We start from the raw sequence: 11,343 nt of genomic DNA, 5'->3' as shown, positions 1-11,343 counted from the left end.
TTTTTCGGTCTTTTTGGGACAAGGTCTCCCTGTAGCCACAGCTGGCCTGGATTCACTAATGGAGACCAGGCTGGCCTAAAACTCACAGAGATCTGCCTGACTCTGCTTCCTGAGTGCTGGGATTAAAGGTATGTGTCACCACGCCCAGCAGTTTAAGATACTTTTAAGTCTGAATTATGTAAAACAAAGCTTTTACAAATGGCTCTCATGCAGTGGAAAGAAGCAAAAGTTCTCAATTGATGTCCAGGCTGCAGCATTGATGAACTCTGTGTCCTTGAACACTTCCTTTAACCTTTCTGAGCTTCCATCTCCTTTTCTACAAAACAAAGATAATATAACATCTACTTCACAGGCTTGTTAGGATCAAATGAGCTCATTTTGATTACATCAACCTATTCATTTGTAAAGCCAGTGAATGTTCACCATGGGATGCAGATGGGTTTGATGCTGATGCAGTGGTCCACTTATCATTTTCCTGAGAGACTTCTACTTTGTGTTCTACTTTGTGCTAAAATACTATATTGCACTGGATTTTAACAGGCATATGATAATCAGACACATTTTTACCAAACTGTCATTGTCTACGTTGCAAGTATGACACAATGATAAAAACTCCCATTTAAAGATAAAATTTGGTTTGTATGTGTGTTTGCAACTTCTCAAAAATACATCTACTGTCTAAAGTGAAGGGCAAATTACACATACTTATTACTTCATGTACTTCAGATGTAGCAGAATTGTGAACAAAGGGTCTATTTTTAAAGATGAGTCATCTTCATTAGCTGATGTAGAGCAAAAGCCTATGCACAGATTCCTTTCCAGGCAGAATGGGAGAAGCATGTCTCTTGATACATGAATGTGGGGCCTGCCTGACGTTCTGGAAGCTCCTCTGCATGTTTCTGTTGTCTATACCAGTGCCCTGTGCTGGCTGCCTTGGGAAGCTAGTTTTGTGCATTCCCACCCTGCACCACATGGATGGAACAGTGTAGGTTCTGCCTCTGTCTGCTCTGGTGTGGAGGGTATGTATGACCTCCTTTAGGGTCTCCACATGCCTGAGAGCTTGTCATCTGAACTCCTGTGCCCCTCAATGTCTGTGTGGTACAAGAACTGTTTTAATCTTACCTTAGATCTTAGGGTCTTACATACCCCTCATACCATTTCTCCACAAGCTATAGAGACCATCTCTGGGAATTTTTGTTTGTCTAGTCACAGATAGAATTTTCACAGTTCAAAGGGGGCTCCAAACACAGTCTAGGCTATTCCCACAGCATCTTCTTTGAGCTTTGTCGTACACGGCCTATCTAGCCATGCATGACAGCTCTGATAGGAAAATTAGGGGCTCTGGAACATTCCTTGAAACTGAAACACGATCACTTACTAAATCTACATTCTCTTTCATTCTCTCCAAATTGTTTTGGTCACTTTAATCAAGCTCTGCAGTAGGTGACCATTGTGAAGGGTTTGGCCAAAGTCTAGGCATGCTTAATACCTTGGAATGCATCTCTGGCCCTCTGTCCAGACTGCCACTGCCTTAGTTCAGGTCTCTTTCATCTTGCCCTGAATTATGGTAACAGCCTTCTGTCTTGGCTCCTTGCCTTCTGTCCCCCTCCCACACCCTGTCCCCGCTCTGGTGTTGACAAGCTGACCCATCTAAATCAAACCTGACAATATCATTCTCTGGCTTTCGATCCTTTAATAACTTTCTGTTGTCTTAGAAGAAAGTTCAGACTCCTCAGTTTGGATAAAAGACAATTTGTGCTCATAACTCTAGCCCCTTTCACTCTTTTGCCTCTGTACCAGCAGGCGTGTTCAAGCTAATACCTTTGCACTTGATACTGCCTCTGTCTAGACTACCCTTTGTCTTCACACCCTCTTTTCCTGTCCAAGTCCAGCTTGAATACTGCCTCCTCTAGAAGCAATCTGAAAGTAAAGCCACAGACTATGGATTTAGCAACAAAAATGCTTCTTCTGTCCACAAAGCATTGAAATGACAGTCTTAAGAAAGGTCAAAGTCATGCCTGGGCCACTACATACCAGACTCATGCAGATTGGTCACCAGGGCCAGGTTCAGTGAACTACACAGGGTGAAGGGGATGCCGAACTACATTGCTAATTTTCTTCTTGACTGCCGAGCCAAGCACTAGATGCCAAGTAGTAGCTGCCACCCTGAGATAATAAGATGGCAAAAGGACCTCATGAGCGGCAGCAACATGTCACATGAAAGACAAGATAGAAAATAGCAGAAAAAATGTAAACTCAAGAGTCGAAAAGCTGAGTTCTGCTCATAGTATCTTTAGGTCTTGATTTATTATTTTGATGTGAAAGGACTGAACTCTGCCATAGGCTGTGATAATGTACTTCATGACCTCAAGTCCTGGGCTTTTTTCAAGGGCTACCTCAGGGGACTACAACTCTTGAAGAGTACCTCCATTTTTTGTGAAAATCTGTTTTTTTTAGTGTAAGATTTATCTGAACAAAGGGTTCCACTGTTACAAGTGCATTGAAAGGCCTTAAAGAAGATGAATCCATGTCAAACATCCCAGAAACTGACTGTACACTTCTTTTCCCAGAGGGCAGCCCTGTCTCAAGTCCTCTCTGGAGCTGACTGGGTGCTGTTCCCACACTCAACAACCCACTGTCCCTCCAAGGCGGGGGGGTACTTACTGTTTGATTTTTGTCCCCAGGAAAATCAACACCAATTGTTCTTATAATCTGATTATTTTCATCTAATTTCACAGAGAAAAGAGAACTTTTTTTTTCATACTTTTTTGAGACACTGTCTCATATAGCCTAGGCTGCTCTCAAACTGACTATGTAGTGAGGATGAACTTGAGCTTCTGATCCTAATGTCTCTGCTTCCCAGTTTCTGTTGTGAGGGGCATCTAACCCAGGGCTTTGTGCATGATAGGCAAGCACTCTACTAACTGAACTACATCCCCAGTCCAAGAATTCTTTTTTTTCCAAATGAATACTAAAGATATTAGGTCATCAAAATGCCTCGTATACATATACGAAAATCTCATAGTAAGAGTGATTATTTTATACAATTAGCATATGCTAATACAAAAATTTTATTAATATTAGAAAAGAAGTCACTAAAATATTGCAATAGAATTATGTATGGTTGAATTAACTTTATGTAAAAATATAGATGGAAGCTACTTTTGGATTGTTTCATAACCCTCTCAGCTATAAATCTACTTTAAAGAAATCCAATATGGAAACTTATGACAAATTACAAGTGTTACTTGCATAAAAATGACAGCAGCAGAACTCCAAATACTGTGTTTGCATTCAAATCAAGTGTTAGTCTACATAGATATTGCAAAATCAATAGACTTCTCTTTTTTAATATAAAATAAAATATTTCTTATGTCTTACAGGGCTTATACTGAGGTCAATATTGTATAACTGTATTAATTCAACTGTGAACCTAGAAACTTACAGCCACTTGTGAAAGAGATGTACTCTTGCTCTGGAGTGTGTTACTGAATATGTTAAAGCTGTAATGAAATGCTTTTTCTAATCATAAGTTATTAATTTTTTTTTAAATTTTACTTCATGTTAAATAGTAGAGGTGATAAACATTACCAGTGAAATCTACCTGTTGACTTTATATCTATACTCAGGTACTAAGGATCCGAGTGTAACCAACTGTGACTAGTAATAATCAGATACATGTGCAAACATGTGTTAATAGCATTAAAAATGTAGGAAACAGCGTATCTTAAAATGAAATGGAGATCTTCCTTAAAGGGTAAAAACTCATTAAGTTTTATGTCTTACAGGGTTTATACTGAGTTCAATATTGTATGACTATTAATTCAACTGTGAACCTAAAAATTTACAGCCACCTTTGAAAGAGATGTATCCTTGCTCTGGAATATGTTACTGAATATGTTAAAGCTATAATGAAATGTTTCTTCTAATCATGTAGTTATTAAAAAATTTTTAAATAAAATAAAAAATAAAACATTTCAATATATGCACATTATTTTTGTGATCTCTCAATTTGACTGGTTTGTTTTTTAATTTCAATTACTGCTAGTCCTATTATATGTGCATGTGTGTGTTTATCTAGAAAAAACAGATGAGAAAATATTCTTTTTGCAAAGCCCAGCAAACACACTACAACACACTCAGGATCTGAGGCTCTGCCAACAGTTTCCTTCCAAGCAAGAACACTACTGGAGTGAACCCTAACTGGCCTTGTGTGTGTGCAGCTGTCCCAGGCTCAATGGCCACCGTAACAGAAAACACAGTCGTTTCCAACTACAACAGGTGGCCCCGATTTTCAGTCTCTCTTAAATTTCAGCAGAGACTGCAGTATGAGCATGGAAAAAAAAAAGTTGAAAGAGATGAAGAAAAATAGTTTGGGGTGTGGAGCGCGTAGTGTGGTCTGGACCTCTGTAACTGGTCAGTATGTGTTCAGTGCCAGAGATCTTTGCTTGGCAAGCTCAACATGACAAAGATGGACTGATTCTGCTTTCAACTGTGACTGGTCACTGAATGACTTACCGTGTTTTTGTTGGGTAGTGACAGGACATCGACCACACTAAGTTGTAATTCCCAGGGACAGTTGTAACTATTTACAGCAAAATTAACATTGCTAGGGGTCTACAGCTATGTGCTTCAACCGAGTTAGAGAAATATGCTAGTTGCATTGACGGTGTGCTACATTCTCCTGTGGAAGGTAGATTCTGAAACCGGAGATCCTGGGTGTGGACAACAGTTTCATGAAAGACTAATAAATTTCTTTTTCGAAGAGGACCTGTGACCTGAAGTTAAAGTACAATCTTTAGTTAACAAATGAAAAGCTTAATGTCTTAAATTACACATGAAGGATGGGTGTGCTAAGTGGCCTCTCATCCCCTGGAGATTTCTGCCTGGGAAAACAGACTATATCCTTAGGCCTCTGAAAAGCAAATGTCTGCTAGCTTCCTCCTACTGCTTTCCTGACCTCATCACCCTCCCTCAATATGCTAACCACTGCCTCAGTGAATTTAAAAGTATTTTTAGGGATGGTTCAGCAGTTAAGCGTGCATACTGCACTTGCAGAGGACCCAAGTTCAGTTCCCAGCACCCATGTTGAAGGACTTACAATCAACACCAGGGAATCTGATGCCTTCTTTTGACCTCTAAAGACACCTGCACTCACATGTACATACCCACACACAGACACACATAATTAAAAATAGAAAGGATTCTTACAAAGCACTTGTTAAATATGCAAAAATTTGTACTTCAACAAAACTGACTTCTGACCCACGTTCAAATAATCAATGTACTATTCCACAACTTCCTTCATGTACCCCACTTTAAAAGTCTGAATTTTCTCCATTTTATGGAAGTGTAATTGAAAAATAAAGATGAAATGTATCTAAGACATACATATAGTATTTTGATATACATTGTGACATTATTAGCACAGTCAAGCTAATCAACATATCCATCAGCTCACAATAAAGACTTGGTTGCACCTCACACACACATACTGCATTGGTGGTAAGAATATTTAGAATCCACTCTATCAGCAAATTTTAGGTATGCAATACAGTATTATTAACTGTAATCACCATGCTGTATATTTGTTCTCTAGAACATATTCTTCCAGGATAATTCAAACTTTGTGGGGTTTTAAAAAATCTTTTTTGTCTCATATAGCTTAGGCTAGACTTGCACTTGCTGCATTGTCAAGTACCACGTTGAACTCCTGATCCCCCTGCCTCCACCTCCTGAACGCTAGGTTAGCAGTCATGCGCCACCACCCTGGTTTATGCAGGACTGGGGATCGAATGCAGGGCTTCCTGTCTGTTAGGCAACAATCTACACACTGGCTACCTTCCCTAGCTCCAAAACGCTGTACTTTCTGACCAATATTTTTCCCACTCCCCAAATCCTAGCAATCACCGTTCTACTCACCAGTCATGAGTGATTCAGCTTGTCTTTGTTGTTTTGTTCTATGAGTTCAATTGTGTAAGATTTCATATATAAGTGAAATCATAGAGTATTTGTCTTTATAGGCCTGGCTTGTTTGTCTTAGCGTAAATCTCCTCCATGTTCATCTCTATTGACACAACTGGCAGATTTTCCTTCATTTTAAGATCCAATAACGTTGTATTGTATTTAAATGCCACATTTTGATGCATTTTTCCCACCAACAAACATGTTGACAGCACATTTTCACGTCTGTGAATAATGCTACAATGCAAATATCTCTTCAAAGGCACTGAATTCATGTCCTTTGAACACACAGTTGATGATTGAACAACATGGGTTAGAACTCTGCGGGTCCACTAGCAAGCAAACGTTTTTACCGCTTTGCACCAGTTTGAAAAACAGAAACTGTAGCTTATCAATATTGAAAAAAATGAGAAAAACTGAGGTATGTTATGACTGCACAAAATAGATGTAGTTTATAGTCTATTTCATAACTTGCTACCATAAACATATATAAATATATTCTAAAAATCTTTTTATCAAAACTTATGTGCACAACGCAGACTTTATACAGTGCCATTCATAGTTGAAAGAAACATCGACAAATGTAAAGATGCAGTATTAAATAATTACTACAAAACAACTATTCTGTATATTATACAACTGTAATGATTTCATAGCCTATAATCTCTTGGTCCCATACCTTTGACAAAATATCATGTTGGCAGGAGGGTGGTTCAGAAGAGCTTTTCCTGATGTACAGGAAGAAAAGAAAAGGTACTAGAAGAGGCCAGAGCAAGAAAGAGTCCCAAGGACATGCCCCAAATTACCTACTTCCTCCAACTGGGCCACATCCAACCTTTAATCAATTCTCAATAATGTGATCATATTTTGAATCTATCAGAGATTAATAAATTCATTAAGTCAGAGCCTCCACAATCAAATAATCTCTAGAAACATCATTTCAGATCCATGAACCCCTTAGACATTTTTAGTCCACTGAGGTTGACAATAAAAGTAACCATCACAACAGGAAGTGTCCCCCAACACTATCATTATTCCTAACTGATCTCTGCCGTTTATAGCAGCTCAGCAAAGGTGGCAAGCAAGTCAGGGAAGCCAGTCTTTTCTGTCATAATGGGTGTCAAGCCATTATGCGGGCTTGCTGTTCCCTTGATTAAGTTTCTTCCCCTTATCCAGGACTGTGCTTATCAACTTGAAGGAAAGCTGAGAGTGAATTTAACGGAGTTTCTCAAATAAAAGAGAAGCGGGAGCACAGTTCTTAAGGGAATAAAAATAGACAAGTGACCTAGCTTCTAGCCATAGAGAGGGGATTTTAGGAAGTTCCACAAGAAGGTCATTGGCATTGGAATCAGACCACATGCCTGAGTTAGAATCCATAGTGCACTGCATACTCATCATGTGACTTGGGCGTGATTAACTTTCCAACCTCTGTTTATTTGTGTGTAAGATGAGGTATATTAATTCCAACACTGTGGTATTGTGGGGAGAAGTAAATAGGGTAACAAAGACCCATGGCTAGAGCCTGTGTGCCTATGTCTGACATTGCGCTGGATAACCAGAGGCTGAGCACGAGGCAGACAGTCAGCAACCAGACTTGTTAAGTTGACTTGATTTCATAAAGCAATTCTGAGTCTTAAGAAATAAATGAGACAAGCAAAAGACAGCCCCAGAAAGGGCTTTGGAACTGTGTTGTGAAGTAGGATACTGCTGCGCTTTGAGTGTGAAATGTACCCCACAGGTGCAAGTATTTGAATACCAGGTGGCCTGTTTTGAGAGCTTGGAAAATCTTTAGGAGGTAGGGCATAGCTGGGGAAGTGGCCACTGCTGGTTGGATCTTAGGGGTTTCAGCCTAGCCCCTGGTTCCCACTCAGCTTTTCTTCTTCCTGATCCATTGAGATGTGAGCACACCACTAAGTCTTCTCCACCATGATAGACTGACTGCATCCCCTCCCACAGTGAGCCAGAGCAAATCCTTCCTCCTTTATGTTGCTTCCTGAAGTCTCTAATCAAGAGTCTAAGTCACAATACAGAAATTCCCTGGGCGTCCTTTCTCAGAAATAGAAATGTAGAGACAGGAAGAAGAAGAAGGAAAATAAGATATTCTTGATGTTAAAAAGAGAGTTATAAAAGCAGTGTATACAGCATGTCTACTGTAGCATCATTTGTGAAAATTTCCCTTGTCATGACTTAAAATCTGGTCTCATTCACTTCCAGAATGCAGATATATACAAAAAACACTTCTCGTTCTCAGGAGTACTGGCATTTTGGATCTTGTCACACTTCCCTGTGGGGGCTGTCCCGTGCAGGATGCTGAGTGGCACCCTGGACCTCTGCTCACTACCTGACAGGAGCTCACTCCACCTAGTTATGACAACCAAACATGTCCCCAGACATGCCAAATGCCCTTGGCCAGATTTAATCAATGCCAGATTTAATTTAACCAAAGAATGTGAGGAAAGAAGGGCTGGGGAGATGCTCAGTGGGTAAAATACTTGATGCACAAGCATGATGACCTGGGTTTGGATATTTAGCACCCATATAAAGACAAAATGTCATGGCCCCCATCTGTAACCTCAGCACTAGAGTTGACATGGAGACAAGTTGATCCAGGGGGTTGCTGGTGAACCCCAGGTTCAGTGAGAGACCTTGTCATAAAAACAAGGTGGAGAGTAATAGAGGGAGACATGTCTGACATCAGCCTCTGGCCTCCACACATGCACATATGGGTGAGTATGCACACACACACACACACACACACACACACACACACACACACAAGAAAAGATATATTAAGAAGGAAGAGACTCAGCATTCAGGTGGAGCCCAGCAATGATTCAGTTGACGAGTGCTTTTGAGTAGATGTTTCTGTCACCCCAATTTGGCCTCTAATCCAGCTGCCTGTTGGTGGAAAAGGTCTATTTGCACGAAGTGTCTCAAAGATTGAAAAATGCTGTCCTTCCTGGGAATTTTCCAAGGTGTTGGAAAATAATATTCTTCCTTATCATCGTCTTCCCTTGTTAGCTGCATCTAGACCCTGACCTCATGTACTCAAGTATACTGCGTGGATCCTGACCTTCTATTCTGTGCTTTTGGGGTTTGGGCATCCTGCAGTCTTGGAATTCTGTAGGTCCTTCCCTGTTAGGGCAGGCTAATTCCTAGAATAGCAATATGTGGGGTCCCTCATATGAAAGCCAACCAGTTCAGCTCTAGCTGATCTCCTACTCAGACAGGCCCTAACATTCAGTTCCCTACCCCTTCCTGCCTTATCACTGGAGAGCCAGGTACAGAATGCACAGAGAAGCCCTCATGCCCTAAAGCAGTAAAAGCAAATCCTGAAGAGACAGTGTATTCCTGCCCCACCCCATGGGAACCCCTTCATTCCTCTGCCTCCTGCCTGGCAGGGGTTCCTCTACCTGTTCCCTGTGGGATGTGTTGCCTCACCTTTTTGGACTTGAGAGCATAACAAAGGCGTGTTTCAATGACAAATGCCCCTTGATTTATTGGCCTCACCAAACCTAAATAAAGACAAATTCTTCATTTGGTAACACATGCATAGCAAGCATCCAGGTTGCCTTATGGATGCTACTCCCCAGTGTTTGTACACGGCCTCAAACTTCTTCCTGGGTGGAACCTTCCTTCCAGCCATTCCTCCTGCCTTTCTTCCCCGTCCCTTCTGCAGACCCAGGCAGTCAGTGTCCCTTACCATCCGCAGCTTTTTCAGACACTAGCCCTGACCTCACTTTCCAGATACTGCACTACTTCCTCATGGCCCTGACCCAGTCTGCACTTTACGTGGCTGATCAATTGATTAAGGGTTGATTTCCCCCTTAAGACTGAATTGGCAGGAAAAGGGTAGCTGAGCCGGTTTTCCTTTGACTGCCCCAGTGAGCACGTAGTATGTGCTCAATCTTTGTTCATTTAAGGAATGAATGAATATCCTTGAACTTCTAGAAAAGGAGAAAAAAGTCTCAAAAAAGAGTCTGAAGTCTAGTGAAAGAAAGTTCAAGAAAGAGTGAGACATTTCATTACATGGCTGTAGGGGAACCAAACTGTGGTCTTCTGCAAGAGCAGTACACCCACGTAACCACTAAGTATCTCTCCAGCTCCTTTTCTTTCTAAAGATTTATTTTGATGCTGCTTTCTTTCTTTAAAATTATTATAAAATTATAAGTTGGTGTTATGATATAAAAGATGTAAAAGACTGTGAGAAACATGTTATACTTGTATGAAATAACACATCCTTATAAAGAAGATTTTATTATTATTATTATTATTATTATTATTATTATTATATTTCTATCCTAAGTAAAGGGGCCTGGAGAGATGGCTCAGTGCTTGCTGCTCTCTTAGAAATCCTGAGTTAGGTTCCCTGCTCCCAACCACCTGTGTGTCCAGCTCCAGGGGGATCCAACATGCTCTTGTAGCGTCCTTGGGCACTTGCATGCATGTATATGCATACACATACACACATATACACATAAATAAAAATGAAATAAACCCTTTTAAAAAAAAAAACAGAGAAGGATACTTAAGTAGCAGGGGAGAGACCATGATCATGAAGGTGGTTTTCCCAGGGCGAGGCTTATCCATTATACTTTGGATGTGCTGACCCTTGTGATTTCCCCAAATGTTGGAAACTCAGCTGCATAATTTGTGGTAGTGGGGGACTATGTTCATGCTCTCCCCTAAAAAAGTAAAAATTAAAAAAGAGGAGGAGGATGCTTATGAGGTTAAATGGGTTTTAGAAGGCTAACTACATTCATCGTGATTATTTTTAGTTTCTTTTTTAAATTTCTTTTTCTAACTATGATTTCTAAATTTTATACAAACAAGGGTTGAGTTTACAATTAAACATAATTTTAAACATATTCTAAAACATGCAAATACTAATACTGGAATAAAATATTCTTTCATGTAGTATTATTAGAAAAACACAGTATTTAACTTTTTTTTTGTCTTTTTGAAGCAGGGTCTCCCTGTAGCCTCAGCTGTCCTGGAACTCACTATGTAGACCAGGCTGGCCTTGAACTCATGGAGCTCCACCTGTCTCTGCCTCCCAAGTGTTAGATAACATTTTATACACAGATAAGTTTGATTTTTTTAAGTGGAGTGAACAGGAAATGGGTACAAATATTATAAATGAGTCCTTTAGGCATTTGCAGTTTCCAGATTTCTTCAAGGACCTGGTATTTGCTGTTGTTAGCAAGCAATTTGCCAAAGCTGCCTGCCTCAGAGTGGATAACATTGAGATACTTTCATTTCAGACCAAATCTTCCAAAACAATGTGAAGCAATTGCAACTCTCAATCTGCCATACCAATGTCAGCTGGGCCCAGCGGCAGAGGCCTGTAGTTCCAGCAGTTTCAGAGGCTGTACTGCT

General features: G+C 40.3%; 1 non-coding gene across 1 annotated transcript; it reads left to right on the top strand.

Moving 5' to 3' along the window:
• Positions 1–10,488: 10,488 nt before the first annotated feature.
• Positions 10,489–10,650, top strand: LOC115069008. The gene has a single exon (XR_003848363.1). It is a non-coding gene; the product is annotated as a U1 spliceosomal RNA (small nuclear RNA).
• Positions 10,651–11,343: the final 693 nt, after the last annotated feature.

The sequence above is a fragment of the Nannospalax galili genome, unplaced genomic scaffold (genome assembly GCF_000622305.1).
Source record: "Nannospalax galili isolate Female #2095 unplaced genomic scaffold, S.galili_v1.0 scaffold189, whole genome shotgun sequence".
Classification (NCBI taxonomy): domain Eukaryota; kingdom Metazoa; phylum Chordata; class Mammalia; order Rodentia; family Spalacidae; genus Nannospalax; species Nannospalax galili.
This window is presented reverse-complemented; position numbering and strand designations above follow the sequence as displayed.